The sequence below is a fragment of the Dromaius novaehollandiae genome, chromosome 13 (assembly GCF_036370855.1).
Source record: "Dromaius novaehollandiae isolate bDroNov1 chromosome 13, bDroNov1.hap1, whole genome shotgun sequence".
In the NCBI taxonomy this organism is placed as follows: Eukaryota; Metazoa; Chordata; class Aves; order Casuariiformes; family Dromaiidae; genus Dromaius; species Dromaius novaehollandiae.
The window spans coordinates 9,388,511-9,412,571 of record NC_088110.1 but is presented as its reverse complement, the minus strand read 5'-3'; the positions used below and the strand labels follow the sequence as shown (position 1 = coordinate 9,412,571).

General features: G+C 39.6%; 1 long non-coding RNA gene across 9 annotated transcripts in view; it reads left to right on the top strand.

Moving 5' to 3' along the window:
* LOC112984393 (uncharacterized) overlaps positions 1-23,012 on the top strand; it is a 32,797-nt gene extending 9,785 nt beyond the window's left edge. For 4 of the 9 annotated variants that reach the window (XR_010391420.1, XR_010391413.1, XR_010391418.1 and 1 more), the window contains 6 exons: positions 717-830; positions 7,344-7,417; positions 8,201-9,064; positions 10,343-10,503; positions 13,712-13,799; positions 16,081-23,012. This is a non-coding gene — a long non-coding RNA (uncharacterized LOC112984393). Of the gene's footprint in view, positions 1-716; positions 831-4,341; positions 4,486-7,343; positions 7,418-8,200; positions 9,065-10,342; positions 10,504-13,711; positions 13,800-16,080 lie in introns of all 9 variants that reach the window. The other 5 variants (XR_010391416.1, XR_010391414.1, XR_010391415.1 and 2 more) reach the window with 5 other exon arrangements.
* The last annotated feature ends 1,049 nt before the right edge of the window (positions 23,013-24,061 follow it).

Genomic DNA, 24,061 nt, shown 5'->3' with positions numbered 1-24,061 from the left:
CAGTGAGATATAGGATGGCAACAACAGTGATACAAAAAGAGCTAGACAGCCCAGAAAAAGGAATTGAGTAAGCTATTGGCCAGCCACCAGGATGGGCATATTTATAACAAAGATCATTTGAGGGTCACTATCAAGATATAAAGGGAATACTGCTTTGTTTGCAATCCCATATATTTGGAATGATCCACACTTCACCAACACCATTCAGCACATCTTTAGGGTATAAAAATGCTCATGCATTTGCCAAGATTTTAATCAAAAAGAAGCTTTTCTTTTAGTACTTTATGACTGGTTTTTTTAAGCTTTTCAAGTAAGCAAGGATTTTATTCATTTGGATTATGTAAAATATTTACCTATGGAGAAGCCTAGCTGTGTTCAATGACTCTGCATTACACCGTGTTCTCTCTTACAGGGTCAGTGCAATTCTTAAAGGCTGGAGTGTAAAAACTAATGTTGCAGTATGTTTGTACATTGCTTTTTCTTTAGCCACAAAAACTTACCCCACTGCCTAAACCCCTTTCCTAGGGGTTTTTAGGGTATTTCCTAGGCCTTATTTACAAATTGGCAGGAGAATGTTGTAGTCTTAGTGACAGTATGCAATTAATTGCACGCAATCTGTTTAGGCTTCAAGATGTACCTTTCATAAACAACGATATATTCCAAAAGGTAGTCCAATTGGCTACTTTGCATATTGCATATATTTTTCATATTTCCAGGACAGGACATATGCAAAATCATTTTACTGTAGCAAAAACATGGGAAAGATGACTTGGAAGAAAGGACACCAGCCAGAGGTTCTGTTTCTTCCACTCACCTGCTGCAAACTGTGGGTAAGTCACCTGATATTTTTCTGCCTTTTTTCTGCATCAGCACCATATTCTTTATCTAAGAGTTTGAATTCAGTGAAAGTCTTATTTATTATTGTTAATATATGCCAATAAGTGGTGGCAGTACTTTAACTTTGAAGTCAGTCAAATAATTATTAAAGTGTGAATTGTAAGGAACTGCAGTTCAGTCCACCCGATATGCCTGTGTTGAAATGTTGCTGATGGGGTGACCTTCTCGGAACAAGAAACCGATGAAGACATGTACTAAATGGATGCTGAGTCTTGAGAAGCTTTTTCTCTTTTCACTCATCCATTGTGTAAACATCTGCATGAGTCACGTAGCCCAAATCACTACGAGCAACTTTTACTACATAAAGCATTTAACTGTGCCAGTAAATACCTTATAATGGCATCATGCATATCACCGGTCTTACAACTGGCTCCTACCTACTTTCATTATTCTCTCCTTCCTCCCACCCTGCCTTACTGTTTTGAATTATGGGCAACTCTTGGAAAAGTGACACACACTTTAATTATGCACATAATACTATAATTGAATCAAACTACTTTGTTTTCAAAAAAGCTGTTCTTTATTTGCTGGCAGGCTGCTTGTTTGTGATCCTAGCATTGTCAGTCACATCAGGAAAGCCTTCTCACTCATAAAAAAGCTATTGTAGGGGAAGTATTAGTGCTTCTGTACAGGACTTTTTAGCAGTAATTATGTGCAGCTTTTAGTAATTTTGAGAGTCACCTGTTTCAGTTTTCAGCCACCTAAGCATCACTGAAATAAACCATTTGCAATGACATGCAGTCATGTCTGTATGGTATTTTTACAAGCAAACTAAAATAAGACATTTTGGTGGTAACATGTAAATTAGCCTTGAGGCTTGCAATGCAATGCTCATCAAGTCTGTAACATTTAATTACAAGACCATCAAGCATAAGTGAAGTCCTTGGAGCTTTTCATCCCTGCAATGTAAAGACTCTGCACTGAACAGGCAATCTGATTGCTCTCATCAGCCGTGGAGCCAATCCCCCGTCCCCTTGGCAGGCCGAGCTGGCACTGAAGGGACTGATCTCTCTCGGGACCCTATTTGGTTAAGTACTCTGTGGAGTTGCCGGTGCCTACGATACCTTGGTGATTCCTCCCATCTGTGAGGAATCCTGAAGTGCCCAGAGAACTGCAGGCACAAGGTGGCAAGTACCACCAGCCCAGAAATAGGTGCCTATAAGGAGATATACTCTAAGGTTTCACTTATTTGTGGTCTCTCTCCAAAACTGACTATATATGACACGTAGTCAGCAACCTTCCTGCACTTATTTTTTGTCTTGACTCGCTTTTCCCTGCCTCTAACAAACAGATTATAGGCTCTTGGGCAGCTCAGAGCCCAGGGAGCCAGGCGTGCGCCCCTGACCTCGAGTGCCCTGGCCCCATCTGAAAGAAACAGGACCGCAGCAAAGGTGGGGGAAAAGGGACAACGAGGAAAACAGCCTGCAAGTCTTCAGCAGCAGCCAGGTGCCCCTTGAGAACGTTGTGCAGAGGTGTTGGCATCTGATAGCCTAAATACTGTCTATATTGTGAGGCTTTTATTTGGGGCTTATAGACGCTCTGTTAAGATGTTTTATTTTCTGGCTATATACATTATTCTCCAAGTGAAACCCGTAATGAATGCACTTGTGGTTGTTTTTCATGAATAACTAACTCTACCAGTGTACAGTGACAAAGCCAGAAAAGAAGGGATGTGGAAATTAGGAAGTATCATCCAGGTAAATCCTGTGGCAAACATTTACAACTTACTGAGCTTATAATAAATGCTGTAATTCCATATGTATGTCCTTGAAGTCATAGAGCTTGGAGTTATGTAAATATGTGCAGTATCTGGCATTCATTAAAAAATGTGTAGTAAGTTTCTATTCTCATTTTTAGGTTGTACCTTTGATGAGCTCCTTAAAAAAGCCTAGAAAGGGAAAGGGAGAAAGAAACAACTACTGTTTTGAAAGAGTCTTCTTTTAGTCTTGCTCATAATTTTAGGGGCCTCTTCATTTTTGAATTTTAAATACTTGAAGTGGACAAAATTAGCTTGTTAGGAGGAAGGAATATTTACAAGAATCGAACAGAAAATCAATCAGCCATTTCAAAACTTGAAATTGATGCCATTATTCAGGTATGCTTGAGAGAAAAAAACACATTCTCTAGCTCTGTTGGAGACAGGCGTTTCAGGTCTAGCATCTATCTAGTGTAGTGAATATATCTATTAACTTACTTGTTCCAGACAACATTATGTGTGTTGTCCTGGTTGTCTAGACACTGGAAAATCAGAAGACTGAGGAATGGTGCTGGATGTGGCAAGGGATATGGCTAGGTCTGGGACAGCTACTGTTAATGTTCTGGCTTCCTGACACTGAAATGTTACCTTTTTTATGCCAATAGTAGTCACAACAGCGTGCTTAGTCTTTGCTATTGCATGATTAGTGTTCTCACATCTAATCAATAATTCCTCAGAGTGTGTCACTGTAATGGCCATTTTGCTCAGTCTCTCCAGTACAGAGGTCTGTTTTGCAGCAAGTTTTCAGCAGACCAAAATGTGGCATCAATAGCCTAACAATACTCTTCCCACTTGTCCTTATGAAATATTTGCATTTTTCCACGCAAGTTCTAACAGAGCAAATGGCTTTTCCAATATGTAATGGTTTAAAAGTGCCTTGCATGGAAATGCATGAACTACACAATTGCCAGTACGTGTGGCAGGATCGTTCAAGGTCACTAGTGGATTGACTGAAGAGCTTCAAAAAGCTTTAAAGTCAAGTTGTGCAGATACCGAACACCCACCTGAATGGTTACAAACTGCCTGTAAGTGACCACAGTGCGAGGTGAGGGGAGTCCAGGGGGAAGGCGCTGGCTTTCCTCTCGTAAGCTACCTCCGCAGGCGTTACTCCATCCTGTTACACAAGACAGAAGTTGAAAACCTCTCCGCCCCCGCTGCTGTATACCTTATCTAGGGAAGGGGGTTTTGGCTGATGGCAGCCTGCTTTCTTAGTTGTTTTTACCTCCCAGAGTGATTGCAATATGGTGTAAAAAATGACAGCAGCCCACTCTTCAGCCTGCCTTGCTAGCAGAGAGCATCAGCAGAAGAGGGGGTGAACCTCTACACACACATACACGCACTCCACCCCCCTGTGCATCTCTCTAACTGCAGGACAGTTTTGTTCTATGAAAAGTAAATTTAATAAAAATATTACTATTATTAAAATAGTAATAATGGTGATGTAAAAAGACTTAAAACCTATTAGTTTCTTTTCTTGACTCCTTTAATACAGTTGCAAGAATAGAGTAATCATCCCAGATGTCTTTTCTGATCTGGGTTGTATCTTTTCTTATCCAGGCTTTCAAAGGAGAAGCCCTCAGCAAAGGGTCTGAGGTTACATTTTCATTTTTAGCTTGGTATCCTAAGGAAATGAGGATAATGCCATTGCTGTCTGTCTGTCCTTATTTTTCTCTCCTGTTGCCTCACAGGAACTTTTGAGGCTGCCAGTCAATTTCAGCCAAAATTAAAAAAGCATCTTAAGTCTCAAGAATAAATAAATACTTATAGACTTCATGGACATTTTTGGTTGAGGAGAGGAAAGAAACACAAGTCAGTGCTCCCACTGAGCAGAGGTGAGGAGGCAATAGTGGGGCCAAGCTGCATACGTAGGTGGGAGGATCCGAGGAGCAAAGGACGCGTATCTCTAGCAAGCTATTCTCTAGTTCTGCTGTTGATAGCTGTGTGATTATGTCCCCATATTTTATTTTCAGTGCCAAAACATTCAGTATGTTTTGCAGATGACACCTGATAACACAATTCCTCTTCTAGAGAGATTACAACTGCAGGATATAAATTATATTCATTCCTAAATTATATTCATTCCTAAAACCAGCTCTTTGTCTAAATCTTGAGTTACAAACTGGAATATAATCTCACACTATTGAAACCACCCTAGCTGTTCTCAGATAAGGCCTGATCTTTTTTCTAAATGTATCCAGTAGCAAAGCTCCCAGTGTATTTAATGATGAAAGTTCAAACTTGTGCTGCTTCGTGTTTGGTTAGTAGTACTTGACAGGATAATTTAAACACTTTTTTTTTTATACACTTCATAACTGGCAGCACTTGGTGTTAGGCAAAAGCAGTGAGAGAAATACCCACAAAAATGATAATAAAAAAAGAACAACTGATGATGGAAAAGAAAAACATCACCACCACAAAAAAACAGTAGATTATGAAAGCTACTCTGAGGCTTCTACTGCTCTCATCTCAAGGTTTTATTACCAAATATCAAAAAATCATTACTGCAATATCAAAACATTCATAGTAACAATATAAAAATTCCACTCAATCTGTTCCTGCGGGGATCTGATCTAAAAATCTACAAGAAAAAAACTAATTGCTGTGAAAATGGCAGTTAGCCAGTTCAATCATTCAGCCAACCTGGTTCTATAATTGTACGACAGCCACTGTATTTCTGTGCTACCACTAGATAACTTCAAGAGAATGGTTCAAGCAAACTAAAACATGAAGCCTTTTAGAAAAGCCCATACATGCTGTTATCCAGTGCTCTATTTGTGGCTTAATGTCTTTTTATACGTAGCGCAATTTATTCCCTGTTATTTAAAAATGATAACTTATTAGTCAAAACAGAGCCCTGCCCCCTCCTGCAAAAGACCAGTCAATCCTAATCAACTTTAACTCTCACCACATTTTATTTACCTCAAAAGTAAGGGAGACTCCAGATAACATGGGTAACGTTCTTCATCGCTATCTGTGGGAACGAAGCTTTAAGGAAATGAAGTTTGTATATAGAACAGCAGGGAGGGTGTTTGTTTCAGACTGTAATTCTGCACTTTTCATGCATACCTAGGTGTGGTACTTTGAAATACTAACAGAAATCCATTTTAAACCTAGAGATAACTGTAGCTTGTAGCTCATAATGACAGTATTTTGGGGATCATTCTCCTTTCACCAGTATGACAAGAAAACAAAAGAAATCCTTCTGGTCCAGTCCATCCAGGGTGATCTGCGTCATTCTTGTCTGACAGCTGAAACCCTGAGTCTGACTAGAGATTTATAACCCCACTTAGCTCTGTGTAGTGCATTGTTGTATTTAACAGATATTTATAAAAACTTCCTGCACTTGGTGGCAAATCATAAATGTACACCAGTAATAAGCCTGTTTGTCTTTTCTTATGCTTAAAATAAGTCAACCCCATTGTAGTGTCATTACAAGTTATGAAATTTATACCTTTTGGTTGACTTTCCTCTTGAGACTGTGGGTAGCAGATGGCCCTTCTGAATCCTCAGAAGATGCACAGTGTTGGCTGAATGAAACAAGAAGAAGGTTTAAAAATTGAGGGGTATATTTAACAGCCACAGGATTAAACCAGGATGCTTTCAGTTTGACAGGCTTACATGACCTCACCCTCTGTGATTTTGCATATGGGGAAAGATCTGCGGGAAAAGTACCCAGGCCCCAGGCCCCCCCAAAATGAGGTCTTTGTAGGCAAGGAACATCAAATCAAAATAGCATGTGAGCAGAGTGCAGAGCTGAATTATGTATATTATATTCTGCCTATACGTCCTTGGCTTTTCTTTTGCTACAGGCAGACTGCAGTCACCCTCCAGCCTTTGCGCTCATAATCTGCTTCCTGACAATAACTAGCAAAAGACTAACACTACGCTTGGCTCTGCAGCAGACTCAAAACAGCCCACAGGCACGGTGCAGGGTCAGCCTGCTGCTAGGCTGTTTGTTTATTTTGGTTGACATTTTCCTTTGTCAAGAGTCTGTTCCTTGTTATTTAGTATGTACAGCCCTGCACATATCCTATCTATTTAACTGTCTTTAGATAAAAGTGGGTATTTTCCCATGTCAATAAATGTTCTGGTGTGAAGCTGTGAGCTGGCCTCAGAGAGAACCATCCCCTGCTGTGTATCTCACTTCTGCATTGGGTTTTCTTTGTTAATCATGTGCAAAATAAAAGGCTTTCTGTTTAGCAAAAACCCATCATTAATTTTTCATATGAGCACTAAAGTCTTGAACAGAATCCTTAAGTGGCTTCAAAGAGAAAAGAATAATAAAACCAAAGAACTACATTTTACTTTTCCCCTTCTTAGTTATTTGATATTTTAAGAAAACTTTTTAATGCAAAACTTCAGTTCTCTAACTTTGACGATGACACACTCCTCCTGAAGACTACATTTGACCTTCAACTTTGTCCTTCATTAGGAGGATTACACCTAACACTCCTTCATTTTACTGCAAATGAGACAGATGCAATGTGTATTCTGTTTGGCCTCAGCATTAGGATTATCCCAAGAGTGGCATTTGTGTTCTTGTAGTTCCTTGGTATAAATAAATATCAAAGTAGGAAGACCAATCTGTACTCCACAAGGAATAATAAACTAAAATAATATGGCACTGATTCTGTTTGGGTTGTCTAAATGTGTTTTTATGATTGTATATGTTTATGGCTTTTTCACACAGCCACCATGAATTCCAGGCAATTAAAAAGGACATGAGTTCTGAAGCTTTTTAAAAGGGGCTTTGCTTTCCAAATGGTACGTATTAAAAATAGAATCCATTATTTTATGACAGGGCTACTGCAGAGTCGACAGACACACATTTCCCCTGCTCCAAATTACTGTTCCTTCTTCTTCCACCCTGTATAACTAATCAAAATATTTTTCTAAGTTAAGAAGAAAGGGAGGGAAAGATTACTTTTATTTTTACACATATAATAGATGTATTGCTAGCTTAAGACTCAGGCTGTGGGCCCCAGGTTTGAAAGTAGCTCCAGAGGTAGTGCATAGCGGTTCTTATATCGGGCGTATCAACCTACCTGTCCCTATGCCTTGTTGTTCACATAGAGTGGGTGCAGCATCACTGTGCGCGGGATGGAGAACGGCTCTGTCCTTGCATGTGCAGCGCCCAGTGCTCTCCACTGCCTGGCCGAGGGACACAGCGTTTCAGTGACGGCTGCAGGGGGAAGTGCCTGATTTAATTGGATAAATAAGTAATTACGCTCTAACATACCTTGAACTGCCAAGTTTATGCAACGTTACAAGTTACCGCACAAAGAAGTAAAAAAAATCAGCAGTGAAGAAGTAATACTTTTGATTAGATTGTTAAACGTTATCGGCTTTTTTTTGTTATTTACATTAGTTCAAAGACAGAGTAAATTGTTTGGAGAAATATTTTCTTTAAATAAGACGCTTTAATTTTCCAACTATGAATTGAAAAAAGTCCAGTTTCAATGTTTACCTTCAAGAAATACTTAGGAAGACTACATAAAAACTGGATTTGGTATTCTCAAAGATAAAAATGAATTGTTGCTCTACCAGGTCAAACTGTCCCTACCCACAAGACTTCACAGATGAGAAAAAGCAAATCCAGGGAAAAGAGAGAGAATGATAAAGCTCAATACCTGCTTTCTCCAGTGATTTTTAGAGGAGGACGTTACGATTCCTTGATTATAGCAATCCATACTCTGCTCCACAAATCCTCCCACAGCAGTCAGTGGAACAACTCATGAACTTAGGCATTTACAGCATAAAATTTCAAAATTCATCCAGAATCCTGAAAGAAGAATTTACATTAAAGAGTAGAGCTACAGCAGTCAAAGAACCGCTCACAATGCACCTAGACCAAGCACCTGAAATCTCTGCGAGGTCTGGGACACAGCATGGTAGTCTGAGCTTTTGCTCCATTTGTTCCGTCAAGTAAATAGCACGTGCTTTATACAGAGATCAGCTTTGCTATGGCTGCATAATTGGAATAGCTTCGAAAAGCTTCCCAAGGCTCAAAGACTAAATGCCTAAGTGAGTACAAGTTGTGGAATGGCTCCTGCCATTCACGTCCGACCAAACTGCTGTCTGTACACTGCTGCGGGGCTCAGCTACAACTAGACTCTCTCTTGCTGTGGGAATGCCCAGCAATGCTACTCCTCCGGCGCGTTCAGGGTATGCTACAGGCAGCAAGCATCCTCCCAGCACCTCTGTGACCTGTGGTCTGCCTTTCTTGTCTCACGTGGGATTAGGCTGATGGACTGCCCCCAGAAGCTATTTTAAGGACGTTGAGAAGAGACGCAAGAGGGCAGGATCTAACCAGAAGTCTGGGTGGGCCGGGCAGGCCTCCCAGCAGTGCCCGAACACCACGGAGGAGAGGATCGCGCTGCCCAGTCTTCCTCTGGTCACCGTCCCCAGCAGGTAAGAGAGGGTGGGAGGCTGAGGAGTGACCAGTCGGACCCCTCTGCCTTTCTCTCCAGGAGATGCCCTCAAGGAATGCCTGCATTTCACAGACAGCGGCACACTGGGGACGCAGTGGGCGTTTGTGTTTTTACATTTTCTAGCTGTTCCCCATAATCTCTTGCGTGACCTTCTCTTTTGCTCTTACTTTATCACAACATTATAAATCGAGTTTAAAACTCAATGGAATTACTGTTTAGATTTTAAAGCGGTGTGTTCCTTGAAGAAATGAAATCCCGTACAGGGTGGTCGTGTGCCAGCCCACGGTGAAACCCAGGTACTAGAAGACAAGTTTTCAAGAGGGAAAAAGCAGCAACAGTCAACATCAACTTCCTGGGGCAATAAGCAGTGTCAGACTGACCTCCTGGACACTGTACAGCTGAAATTAAACATAATGCCCTAGCAGCTTAATTGACTTGATGGCAAGGAAGGCGTTTCTATCTCATTTCTGTTTAGCCTAGTACAACATGAATGAATGATAAAAGAGGATATGCACAATGGGCATGGGAAAAATTACGTAGAAATTCTAGCTCAGAGGAAACTGTTTTTTTCAGAGTATACAAATAGCAATAGGGATTTTCACTAGAGATTTTCTCTGTTTTGGTCATAAGATATTGCCTCTTCTGTGCTGTTCACTGTAGCTTTGGTCCATCCACCTATTACATAAATATTTTACTGGCTTTGTAGTCATAAAGAGAACTATTATCCCATTGTGCTTAAGTACAGAATGCCAGCTGTGTTAATAGAAATGTACCATCGTGTCATTATTAAACATTTATATTGTTGTAGCACCAAGAGACCAATCACGTCAGGTTTCCTCTATTAAATTTTTAATGAACGATAGTCCCTGACAAGCTGACGTGTCTGTGAAAGAGTAGGAATTGACATAAACTTCTGTGTTTCCAGAGGAAGGGTGTAAATCCTCCCCAGGACCTCTATGGAGCAATGAGAGCCCTGCTGAAGGTGAAAAAGGTGCTCCTGAGAGAACCTCCTCCAGTAGCAGGGTCAAAGAGGAAAAAAAAATGATGAGCCAAAAGTGCTTCCAAAGGCAAGTAGTAGTAAGCAGGTCCCCCCGGGGAGGTCAGGAGGCAGGAAAAGAAGATAAGCAGGATGGGGAAAGTCCAGCTCATTACCTGAAAATTATAGCCCAATTCTTGTGTGTTCATCCAAACCAAGTTCTGAACCTAGCAAAATTCTCTCCCATTAATTAACATGCTCAACGCGGCTATTCGGTACCAGCCTCTAGTACCAGACCTCCGGGCTACGCCTGGGAGAGAGCCCTGCCTCCGCCGGAGCGGCGTTCCCCTTGCAGCCCTGCGGAAAGGCTCTTGCTCGTCTGTTACGACAGGAAACGTTTTGAAATGTGACCAGTGAAGGAGAGCTGAGAGCAGACAGCACAGGTAATGAAAAGAAAAAAGAACCATTACTTGGAAATCACTGTTGCTTTGTCACTTTTCCTTAATTTCCTCAGAAACTGGTAGAAACTGTTCCTTAGAAAATGTTTAGGAAATAACATTCATAACACCCTGTCCCTGCCTCAGTCTTAGCCATTCTTTCCATGCTTTTACTTTTGATGACGGGTGGGTTTCAACTGTAGTCCTCTTTATGAGTGCGCAGTGTGTAAATTATGCAGATTAAAGTCTCTAATTTCAGAGTAAATTTCAAAGATTCTCCTCAACTTGAGATGTATAACAACTGCGTAATATTTCTGTTTAGTTCTTGAAAGGCTTTATGATCAAAAATCTTGTTTTAAATAATGCCCATAAAATCCTTATTTTCACTTATGAAAGCAGAAATCTGAAGAATTAAATTACAAGGTTTCATCATCTTTTTTTTTTTTTAAACTCAGGTGATAATACTGATGTTCATACTGCAATATCTAATTTGAAAGGAAAGCTGTCTTTTGTAATTTCCAAGTGAGCGTGGTCCGTGGCAAGAACAAACTGATCAGGAGGCAGATTTTTAGCTGGTGCAAAATATTTTTGAAGTCAGTTTGGCTAAAGCAATTTACATCAGCAAGGAACTAAATTATTATCAAGGCTCTGATTCTGGGAAAAAAACTCTGTTGATCCACACTGAAACAGAGCGCGCTGCATGTAGGGGACAAGGATTCAGCTACTGGGAATTTTAGATTCAGGGCTTGAGGTTAGGAAATAATTCCCAGCATTGTAATTTTCATTTGTGAGACTTTGCTCACTGTTTATTACTGAATTCACTAGCATGTTTCTCTGCAATACAATGAAGAAAACTTTTCTCATTCCAGAAAAAGATTTTAGATTTCAGATAAAATTCTCGTCAAATGTTGGAATAGTATAGAGCTCTCAAAAACACAAAACTCTCCCTACCTATGTCAGAATAGCGAAAAAGTCCCCAGTGTATGGAATACCAGTGTTCAATGGATACTTAATTTATGTAAAATGAAACAGCTTGATCAGGAGAAGTTGAACAAGACTGGAATAGTCAATTGCCTGATGGCTACGCATCTCAGTAAGGATGCAAAAGATGCATGTGTGTGTGTCTGGTTGAATCACACAGGATCATCTCAACACGTTTCTTGCATTTCTTGCATGAACTCCCTGACTACTGAGCTGATGGCTACACCAGGTCAGGCAAAGGCCTCTCTCAGTTTCCTCCTTTTCAAAATTGGTATTTTAGCTCCTACAAAATGGTTCTGATTTTGAAATTCAGTGCCTTAAAATGAAATACCATTTATTGAAACATTCCCAGTCAACCTTACTTGCATGTTTTGAAATTAAGCCCAAAAATGTTAAGATGGTACCAAAACACAGAATTATATAACATTATCTTGAAAATCATGTTGACCTTCCTATTGGTGTTCCATGACAATTAAACAGCAGAAGGCTGGCTGCAGCCTGGCAGCTATTAGGTCTGGATTGCTGTGTGTCATGAGCCTTTTCACGAGAACCTGACAAATCTCTCTCATTAATAACAAATGACAATCTAGCTAGTGCTACAATGCACGTTACATTTAATCAATTTGCTATTTGTATTCATTATGTATATCTTCCATTTTGAGTCATGAAAAATTGAAAACTAATTACAACACAGAAGAGCATCACAGATAACAGATGAGATAAGAAGAGTAAAAGTACTATTAATTGGTCAGTTGTGCTTGTCAGTGAAGTGATTAAGGCAGGGAACAAGATAAGACAATTCTATGCCTTTGAAGTAGAACAGACTAGGAGGATAATCACTGGTACGGTAGGTACCCTGCTTATGACCAAAGTTCAGTCACCTAAACATAGATGGTGTTTAAAAAAAAAGCTTTAGAAAGCTTTCAACTACAGGTATTGCTTAAAGAAGTGAGAGTATCTCCACTGAGTGCAATGTATTACTGTAGTGCCTGGCCACACTATGAATAAGTCTGTCAAGATCTCCATAATAGCCCCCACCTGCCAGGGGCTTCTAACTCCTCCCTTTTACATGTCAGCAGTCTCAAAGAGGGCAAGCAAGTTAGCAACTCAGATGGCAATTTCTGTACTAAAAAAGGAAGAATAAGTTAAACTGTTTTTAATCAAGAGAATATAAAAAATCTTGATAAATTTTGAGGCGTTTCATTCGCATTTTCTTGTGAACCAGAGCTAAAGATAAGTATCAGTTTAAAAATTAAAAATGGAAGAAACTATGTTTCTCTGTGAGATAGAGAGGCTAATGCCCTTTTGCATCTTGGAAAAACACCGAAAAGTAGAACAGCCAAACTCTCTTCATTTAAGGAACAGATACAGAGTACTTCTACTTGTTAGTTTATAAGCATTTTATTAAATCTATTAGTCCATGTTACTTCATATATCCAGATGTGTAAGCCAGAATTTCCAAGTTACAGTATTTCAGCCTTCTCAAGCTGCAGACAAACAAGGTTTCATATATCCGCTAGCAGAGCTGGTGTGCGCGGGCCTCGCTCCAGCAGCTGCCGCTCAGGGAAGGAAAACTCCTTAGGGCTGCCCTTAGCCCAGGAAGGCCAGTCCACTCCCAGTCCCTGACCAGGGACTGCTCCAGTGGCTCCAGTGTCAGCGAACAGTGGGCAAAATCAGAATACCTACATTTGAGCTCCTGTTCCAAATTGTCTGCTAGGGAAGCCTATGTGCCTGCCCTGAGTATAGGGAAAACCTAAGCAGACTCAACTTCTGAGGCTAAGTAGCCTCTGTGAATGCATTTCTCAGCGGAGTAGTCACTCTGTGACTTTCAACCTCCTCTTGATAGCGTGCTCCAAAGTCCACTAGAGTCAAAAGCTGAAAAGACGGCTTTTACCTAGGACGGAGAGAGAGAGCACGCTGTAGCAACAGACAGCAGATAAGTGTAAATTTGTTAAATGAGCACTATAAAAAGAAATAGGGCCTGAAGTTCAACGTGTTCAAGTCAATGGGCCAGGAATAGGGATGTTAGCAATCAAAGATGAAATACAGGAAGTAGGAAGAAAAGAAGGATGCCTTGAGGACTACAGAGGAAAAAGTTAATCTTCCCAAAGGGTAAGTGAAGCAGAGAACCCAAAGGTGTGTGGTTGCTCATCATTTACTGGTATACGTAAAAACAAAAGAACAAAGATTGAGATTCAAAAATAATCAATATGCCTAATTTAATCTCAAACAGAACTTTGAAGAACTTCGATGTCCACTGCCAAAACAGCAGTCCGGAGAGTCCTGAGTCCTTTTGTTGCTGCTTCCCCTGTGCCCCAGAGGTACGTGACTTGGAAGTCATTTTTGATGCATCCTCTGAGCTCCACAGCTTCAGGCAGAATCAAACTGAGCGGTAAGCTCACACCTAAGCCCCGCCACTGCAGGAAGCAGGCACCCCAAGGGCTAATCCTAGTAAACACAGGGGATCGGGCTGCTTAAAAATGCAGCTGTGGACCCTACTCCAAACTCAAATGCCTAACAGCTGATAGAGTTCTCAGAAGAGTAGACTGAAGCCTAGGCTGGTCACAGGGACTATTCTGTGTCTGCACGGTAGAGCCTCCTAAAAATAAAATCTGGATTAAAAAAAGAATGCATCGAGTTCTTAGTGCACTTCCTGTGCTTCAGAATTATAACCAGATTTATAATCACGCTTTAGGAGAGGCAATGGTCAGGGGTTCCCACTCTGCAGTCACAAGTGTAAACTTTAGATGGTCTCTGCTGAAGAGGGTAGCTTTAAGGTTGAATCGGAACAGAAAACAGAGTAATGACACAAGAATAGAAAAAGCCATGGCTGACAATCGCTTTCTTGAGAAAGAGAACCATGGTGACAAAGAAGGGCAAAAGTGCAGAAGAAGGTGATGACTGTACTGCAGTGACATCTGTGAAGTATAGTTTGATCATAAAACTGCTCAGCATTAGCAATTATAGTAGCTTTTCTTTGACATTGTCCCTGAAGTTTAGAGGGAATATCATTGATTTCATAATGAAAGCTATTCATTTTGCAAAGGTTTTTTGTAAAGTGTCATGAGGAAAGGCATCCTCGAGACATTAAGAAATAAAATGAAAAATACACAAAAGTTATAAAGAATTCTAAATCACTGCATTGTCTAAATATTAATGTAACTAAATGCTAAATGCACTGGCTGATTAATGCTTCCTTTCCCTCAAGGAAAGAGAATTACTAAAACAATATTAAAAGAAATGCAGTAGTGAATAAAATCAGTGATTACATGGGAAACAAAACACCATAAAAGCTAATGTGCTTTCTCAGGTAGTATTTGATCTAGAAATTGACAGCTAAAACAATTCAACTAGGCAACACAAAGTCTTCATTGCCTTCACATAATTTTTTTTTAATCTCTTAAGTACCCTTCCAGCAATGTGTGTGTGTGTGTGTATACACTATATATTATATTCTGAGCATACACTATATATATAGCAGTATACACTATATTCCTAGTATATACTATATATTATACTCCTCATCAACAGTGGGCACAGGGTGTGAAAATTCTTGACTTAATTAAGTCATTCTAGAAAACAGTTTCAGGTTGTCAGGGAGCTTTTTTTAAAAAACTTGTTCAAAAGGATTGGAACTGTTTATTTTTCACCATCCTGCAGTCAGCAAAAACCTTACAGTTTTATGAAATGGTAGAGTTATAAGCTTTCTGAAGCAGAGGTTGTGTGCGTTAGCAGCATATCTACTCTGATGACCCTTTCTTAAAAAGAACAGCAATAACTGCATCATGAATATAACGCTTTGTAAGTAGGGCTCCAGATAATTCATTACTATAAACAAAAAATAACAACAAAGCTAAAAAAGAAAGCAATATATAGAATGGGATTTTCCAGCCTGGTCTGAACTTCAAATGGAAAAAGAAGAACTTTTGGTATTTTATAGGATACATCCTAGTCAGCCTCAGCATGACAAAACATGCTAGCTGCTAGTCTTTCGTAGTGTTCATGTGGCCAAAAAGACCTTAATTCTTGTTCTGCACATCAGTAGACTGCTGCCTCTGTGCAGAAACCTGCTGCAGCTCTGCGCAGGCACAGCAGCCTCCCCAGGTTGTAGGGTTGAGGTTCAAGCGGGTATATTTCATATACAAATGCATAACAGATACTTCAATTATTAAAAATATTAGGGGATACAGTTATGTAACTTAGGACCATGCATCCAGGCCCCTAGATTTATTAATATGTTGTAAGACTTGTGTTTATTTGGAGAGAAATTTATACATCGAGCATTTCGACTAGTTGTATGTACTCAACTTCTATTGACTCACAGCTAGTTGGAAGTAATTATATGATTTCTCAATAAGCATCAGTAGTCAGCCATAAGGTTCAATTATTTTGACATGAGAGATCAATAACAGGAATCTGAAGCAATTATAGGCCCATGATTCAGAAGCTGCTTGGCTAAAAATGATCATGCAGTGAATCAGTCCCTGCCTTCAGCTACAATATGACTCTAAATTCAATAAGTGGTGCGGTTCTTCACATCAAAGCACATGTAATCAATGGTTTATGCTATTAACCTAAGCTGTTATTACTTTGCATTTCCAGAGCACACCTCGCACCATGGGCTGCATGCTGGATAGAACACGTTCTTTCCTAGAGTAACTCTGAATGTAATATTGAAATCTGCTGTCATTCATAACTGTGAAAAGCACAGAGATAACAGTGTACATTCACTTCTCTCTTGAATTAGCACCAACACGCTGTCTCTCACATTAAATATTGATCAAATTTCTGAGTCAACAAATTTCATTATTGATCTAAACAGAAGGCAGTATTGGGATGCCTACTGTCAGTGCCAGCCCTGATCCTTACTACCACCTTTACCCTTCTATTCAAATATTTTTTCTTCTTCTTTGCCCAGATTAGCAACGTATTTCTACGCCATACAAGGGACTCTGTCCATTTACCCAGACTAGCCACAATAGCTTCTATGCTTTATTCTGTCTATAGATGAGCCTCCACTCATTTCCCTCCGCTCCCTGGCCGGTCTGTACCACAGCACTTTTTTTATAGCCACCGATGGTTGAGCAAGTGCATTGGACACTTCCAAAGTGCTCCAACTGCCATTTCGCTCCCCGAAAACAGACTGGCAGTAGGTTCTGCTAGTCACAGCTCAGCTGTGTGGACAGATCCTCCCTAGATACTTTCTGGCTCCAAACCATGCTATCACCTGCCCACTGTCCCAGGGCGACACTGATAATACCTGAGAGTGTCAGTAACGTAAAGGCACATTGTCTCTTTAATGCTTTTCTTATTCCTGGTGTCTTTTCCCAGTTCTTTTGCTGTAGTAAGCAAATAGTTGACACTAAACACCAGTGGTTTTTCCTGGCTATGGTAATGATTTGACGTAAAAGATAATGTCAGACACAGTAAGATACAGATGTGACTTTGGCAGTTTCCCTCCTTTGCCATTTCCTTCTGCTGTCTTTGGAACAAGTCTACAGCCAGCAAAAATTCACAATCAAGTATTGCTGCTCTCTACTTTGTTTGACTGACTAATTCTACTGCATCTGGACAGATGTTGACTGATGTTTCATCTGAATGGGCCCAAGGAGGATACACTATTAAGAAACTAAGACATTTCCACTTTTGCATTGTAATTATTACACTCCAAGAATGTGGAGGAAAAGTTCTTTAATACAACACAATAGGCAAGAAAGCAGATGTCTAATTTGGCCTCCAACATTTGGTGTTTAGGGTCACAGCCTAGGCTGTTCAGTAGCATATTAAATAGCAGAGAGAGTGTGTCTAACAATTTGACTAGGAAAATCATATAGCTATGCTCAAAAGCACCGTTCTGTTTGTTTTCAAGTAACTCAGTTAACTGAGTAAGGAAAAAAAAACAAATAAACCTCAACACCTAAGAAGGATCTATTTTAGCAGGTTCAACAGTTTGGAAGTTGCTTACCTTATAGATGAACATGTGCTGATAATTAGGAACTTTTCTGTGTCATCCTATAGCTGACTGGTAAATAGAGACCATGACTGTAAAAAGACAACACAAAAACTTTTCCCTTTTTCCTTACTTTTTGTCCTAATTCAACAGTCAAAATATCATTATTTGAAGTATTTCAACCAGTACTAGAATGGGTTTAAAAACAGGAAATAAAATGTAATGCAGATTTTGTTTACATTTTCTCTCCACCAATAGTCAAAACTGGTGACAGTTTCACATTTTATTTTCAAATCCAAGAATTTTGACCAGCTTTGCTCAGCAAAAAACTGAAAAGCATGACAGATCCATGCCACTGAAAAGTTTTTTTCAAAGGCCATCCTTCAAGTTTCTTGGACAGCTGACTATCAAGAAACTAGAGCTCTTGAAAAACAAAGACAAGAGGGTCCACATAAACAAACACTTGAAGAGCACAGACTATAAGGAAAATAACATCGCTTATCTTTTAAGCATAGTATCTAATAGCTACTGTTTTATGTCCTTAACAGCTATAAATGAACTTTTTAAATATATAGTAGTTTCATCGCAGTAGCATTGTACTTTTAGTCAGTCATTGCAATAGTGCATGTCTAATTTTCAAGTGTGGGTTCATTAACTGGACAGAAAGACCCAACTTGTTCAGATCATTCAAATAATCCCTAAAGGGAAGTGCCGATGTGCTGGTTTGAATGTCTGAAAGCTATGCTGGGAATTCTTCTCAAATCAGAGGTTTGCAAATGAGGCTCCCCATTATTTGGAGAAAGGCCGTTTCTACAAGACAGTACCTGTGTCTGTGTGCAAGATCACAGCAACAGCTATTTGTTTCTTTTTTTAGCACTTCCTTTAAGCAAGCCTTTTTGGAAACTCCAAGGCCCATTAAAGGTAAAATGTGCCAGCAGTTCAAGTGGCCAGCCAGTTCTTCACATGAATCTCGCAGCTTTGGCATTATCTGTGTCCTTTCTCCAGGGATAGAACATTTATTTCTTGAAACTGGACCCTGACCACTGGGGCACAAATAAGGTAGCAGAAGTGGGACTCAGCCCACCTCTGTTAAAGGGAGGTAATATCTGCTTGACACCAGTATGCAGGTTTAGCACTAATCTGTGTTATGTGCCATTATTTTTGCTATTTCATATAGATTCACATTTTCTTCCTTTGTGATTTTTGATTCATTTGAAAAATTTTGGGTGAAGTTATTTTATTTCTTCCTTCCTCTGGCTCTGTGGAATTTATCTGTGCTGCCCTGGCTATGCAAGTACTGACAAATTCATCCCCTGGGAGACATCTAATTAGTCACGGGGGGCTTAAGACTATAAGTTCATAAGGAAGGAGGTAATGTCATGGCGGCAAAACCTGTCCCCTTTGCCTGAACAACCTGAAGGGAGAAGGACTGTTACTGCACAGCACAATCCATTTGCATGACAGAGAAACAATACGGACTTGTCAGGCGTGGAAAATGTAATAATCTACAAATATTCTAAGAGAAACAGTCTGCAAACAGTGTTAACATCTTCACAGGCAGCACTCTCTTCCAGTGCCACAAATGAACCAGAGTAGCAGCAACTAAGTGATGGGCAGTTATCTAATGAGTTAATCTCATTAGAATATTTGAACTCTCAGAAGAGGCTCAACCCATTAGCTACATGATGGCTTTGAAATGAGCCTTTCAAAAGGACTATAAGAATATATTAAAAAATGGTTAATACACTGTGAACTTTACCAGAATTCCCATCTGGATCAGGCTGTCAGGCAGGAGGAGGAGCAGGAGGTTGGTTACTGGTGAACTTGCCGGCAGTTCCTGCAGCCACGTTAGCTAATGACTTGGGCAGTCACTCCTTGAGCCTGTCACGTAACATTGCCAACAATTTGGATTCCTGTTGTTCGCAAGGTTGGCCTTGCTATTCTACACAATTTCTTTGCTTCCCAGTTTCTAAATGCTTTAACTTTACCTGATTCAATATTTAAACTTTGACTAGTATTATTTTGTATATACAACAAAAAAATCCATAAGAGTTTTAAGGTCAAATTATTTAACCTCACGCTCTCTATAGTGATGGTATCTCTCTATTTCTTTTTTTTCTTGAATTTAATCACAATCTGCATTTATGTTGTTCCGTCCTGTCTAATTAACTAAATTAAGAAGAACAGCAGATTCTCATCCAGAATAAAATCATATTGTTATTTTGATTCAGTAGAATACCACAGTTTACACAGTCAAACTTCTAGAATTTAGATTACATAACTGGTTTCTTCTCTTTATATTTACTTATACTAGCTTTAGTAGAATAATTCACATCAGTAAAGTGAACAGTATTTGACCCTATAACATTAAATGAAAGGCATTAATAGAAAAACCTAGAGAATATCTTTGAGCAATAATTGAAATCTCAGGGCAGATGAATTTCTTCCATCATCATAAATCACAACAAAATGTGGACATGTAATGTCTGACTATTCAGATCTGCTCACTGAAAGCAGTCAGGAAATGTCCACCACTTCTGGTTGCTAACATTTAGCCTATAGTTTAAAAAGCAGTGATAGAAAGGCTTCTTACTGTTTAGAGTCTTATAAAATTTAACTGTTAGTAATGCATTTTCAAGAGTTTGGGGAACATTATTAAAGTTCTTTTCCATGCTGCAGCTGCAGGAATTGGAATTATGAAAGTGAAGAAGCTGTAAAATTGAAAAGGTCAGGAATGACATTCATCTATTTTAGCTGTCAAATCAAGGGAATGTTAACAAAACTAGTCCCTGGTAGAAAAGCTAACTGTCTACATGTATTCTGGCTTCTGCAATACATGTACTATACTGCGGCTAATCTATAGGAAAGACCACAGTGGAACAGCATATGATTTTTGGAACTCTTGCAACCAAAGAACCTCAGTCCCCTGAATTAGCTAGCTCTAATGATAATATAAACAAATGTGTCTACAAAGCAGCCAAATGTTTCAAACCAGTGAATGAATGAAGTTCAAATACTCCTGGAAACAGAATGCAGTTTTCAGAGCACTGGAAGTATAGGGCAAATTTTAACTCTAATGTATTTCCACAAACAGCATTTCTAAAATGACTCCTGCCAAGACATGTTTTGTTACAACAACATACAGAAAAGTCTATATCATAGACCAAATCTTTTGTAGATGACCTGGATTTAATAATCCCACAGTATGAAGGACCTTCTCTTCAGCAGTCAATTCCCCATAAAGTGAGACAGCGCAAATGTAAAATGCCTAAACACAGATCATCAGTGAAGGCTGAATCTAGGACCTCTGTAGCAAAAGACAGACCCCTGACATGCACTGGAAGAGCTCTCAGCAAGGAAGTCTCTCAGTAAGTCTTCTGGTTTTTACTACACACCAAATACTACCTTACACAGACAATGACACTCCCCAGCAATTGAGACCAATGGAAAGCTATTCAGGACCTACAGCATGCCAGACATTTAAGGGAACTCAATGCTAAATCATCTCTAGACCAATCCACTGCAAGTCCCTCTGGCTCTTTTCTATTGCTGTTTGGTTTTGTTCGTGGCCTACCTGTTGGAGGTCTCCACACACAACTCAAACTTTCGCATGTCGCTGAGGGTCAATGTGAAGACGACTGTAATCACATCTTGCACCACATATGTCACCTCACATTTTGATGTATCCTGTGTTATGTGATACAGATGTGGCAGAAACAATCTAGCATGACCTATGACAACATAATACTAGGTCAGTATGTAGCCTTCTGGTAACTTGTTTTTAATCTTTCTATTGTTATCTGACCTTTTTTTTTTCTATAGGGAAGTACTGCAAAAGCCAGAAACAATACTGACAATTCATGAAATATTCAGGTGTACAGTTGCAATCTTTAAATAAATGGAAGTGACCTTCAAAACAGACATCCCAAAGATTAAGAGAACTTCTCAAAAGATGGCATTTATCAGTAATCAATGACTCAAAGAAATTATACTCCTTTTAGAAATGAATACAAAGAAGACCTTTCAGAATTATACCACTTTAAAAATAAATCATTCACAAAACCCATGAAAAAGAACATTAATGAGCTAACGAATCAACAGGACAAAACATCCAAAAAGCAAACAAAAAGTATAAACCCCCTTGCGCTTATCAGTACCCAGGTCCACGTCTGGCGTGCTAGAAAGTCATCCTCATATCCACCTGCTATTCCCAGGGGCTAGATGGTAGTATTGTCATTAACTACTTTTCTTCAGCTGCATTATTGTACATGAAAATATTTATACCACTCCACAAATGGATTTCCTTTGTTTATAGTCACATAAATATCTTGGGCTCTAACTGGGTCAGTGTACTGGAACAGATGTAGTCTCAGCAGAATACCATGAGAAATCTGGGATACATTAATGACTGATCCAATTACAGTAGAAATCTCTAGAAAAAACAGATTTATTAAGAACCATGAAATTATAATTACGATGTACTTCTAAGGATGACCAGATGGACAAGCTAGTCTCAAACTCTTTAAGGGGGCTGGAGCTGAACCAGGGCTACCTAACACCATTGCCCACACAGTTGGAGGAAGTCACATTCTGCAGATATGATGAAAAAGACTTAGACTTACTGCAGACCTGGGGGGACTGGATCTAAACCAACCCTGTGCTGGCAAGCAGCATGGCTTACACACTGTTGGGAGGACATGGTGAGAGAAGAAAAGGTGTCCACGAGAGAATGACAGAGCAGGCGTCAAGAAACACAGGCAGCTTTTTGCCCAGGGAGAACATTTATACAAAAGAGGTTCTTACCGTTTAGCAGCAGCCCGCCTTGAAAAGCTACATTTTCTCTCCTGAGTAGGCAACAAAGCCCCTCCAAGCGGCATCCTGCTCCCTGGCTCCGGCAGACCTGACAAGGTACCGCACCTCGGCACCCAGAAAAAGAGAACGAAAAAGACCTGAGGAATCTGAGTACAAACAGCTCCTTTTATCACTCTGAGGACAGGTCAGATTTCACAGCGTCCCAATCTGTGATGCTGATAATGTGCTTCATCACAGGGCCCTACCCCTGCCCCTAGTAAAACTGCATCAGTGAGTTGTGCCATTGAGGTAACTGGGAACTAAGAGGATATCCAAAGTTAAACATTTAGTTAGTTAAGACCTTTGCTGACTCAAGGTCTGTGTTCAGCTAAATATTTTACCTGAAAAGATAGATTAAACAGCAGAAAGGAGTATTTCTCATTTATAGATCTTGCTGCCAGCTCCAAGCTAGTAAATATTTACATTTCAGCCAGTCTGATAGCTAATGTGACCTTTCTGTTGTACACTTTACACCTGTTCTGTATTTTACTTTCAATATTAACATTCCTTCCAGTCCATCTTACATTAACAAGCAGTATTTAAATATATGCAAATTTCATATTTTAGCTGATGTTTTAGGAACATTTTTAAGGTCACCCTGTTTGATCTATCATACAGACGTAGCAAATTTATGCACCATATATCCTCTCTACTTGTTTTTACCTACATCTGTCTTCTCTGATTGCATTTGAATGGGCTTATTTCCTATTTTAAATAAAAGATTTATGCCTTAGCTGTCAGTTTGCCTTTATTTGAAAATTTAATTTTGTTTCTAGAAGTCTAGATTAACTTATTAGATTTAACTGTCCCTTATGTGTCCCAGTGATAGCAGAACTGTATTTTCCCTTGTGGATAGAATACATAAACAAAATGCTCTCAACTTAAAGTAAAGAACATTATTACTTAGACCAATACAACACAGTTAGTCCGGGATACAAAAGCTGGTGTTGCCATTTTTAACTTATGATGGTGAGTAATGGGAACTAATAAATATGACATCTGGCAAATCCAGGAGCCTACCAAATCTTCGAAATGCTTTGCAAAAAAGGTGTGTTCCCGAAAATGTCCCCTACACTTAGGTTAGCAAATATGTTTTCATGCATATTTTTGTATATTTTCATGCATATTTCATGCAGCACCACTGTGAGACACAATTTAATCCTTGATATGCATGGATTCGTATGAATGAGACAGAAATCAGAATCTGCCCCACCATTTCCAGTTAGTCAGAGGCCTATTTATTGATTCAGTTTCATTATTTCAGATCTTCAGTGTGACATGTTCTTCAGTATCTCTCAGTAATGCTAAATTCATAACATTGTTTATTTTGCTTATTGGAATTTCAGGGGTTTTCAACAAGGGATAATTGACTGATTGCAGTTGCTGTGTGTGGTCCTTGCAATGCTCAAAACAGCTGAGTTCTCCGATTTGTGTGTGTGAGGGCAGGGAGAAGTTAATCTTTTCAAACAAGTTCACACATTTTCCCCTTTTCTCCATTTTTCAGTTCTAGAAGTACCTGAACTTCCAATTCATTGTTATTTTTTTGTAAAGTTGGGACATCCACATAGGCCTGGTCAGAATCTGTGTTCCTAATCAGCCCCTCCACACTCCCCACAACACACGCTGCTTTTGAACGGAATTAGCGTTCCCTTGGCAATAACGTTCATAGCACCACCAAGATCTTGCAGTATAATGACGCCAGAGCAAAGTAAGCAAAAAGTTGAAGGATAGATATTTACTCAGCTATTTTAGTAAATCTTCAGCTGTATAGTGGTGAACTGT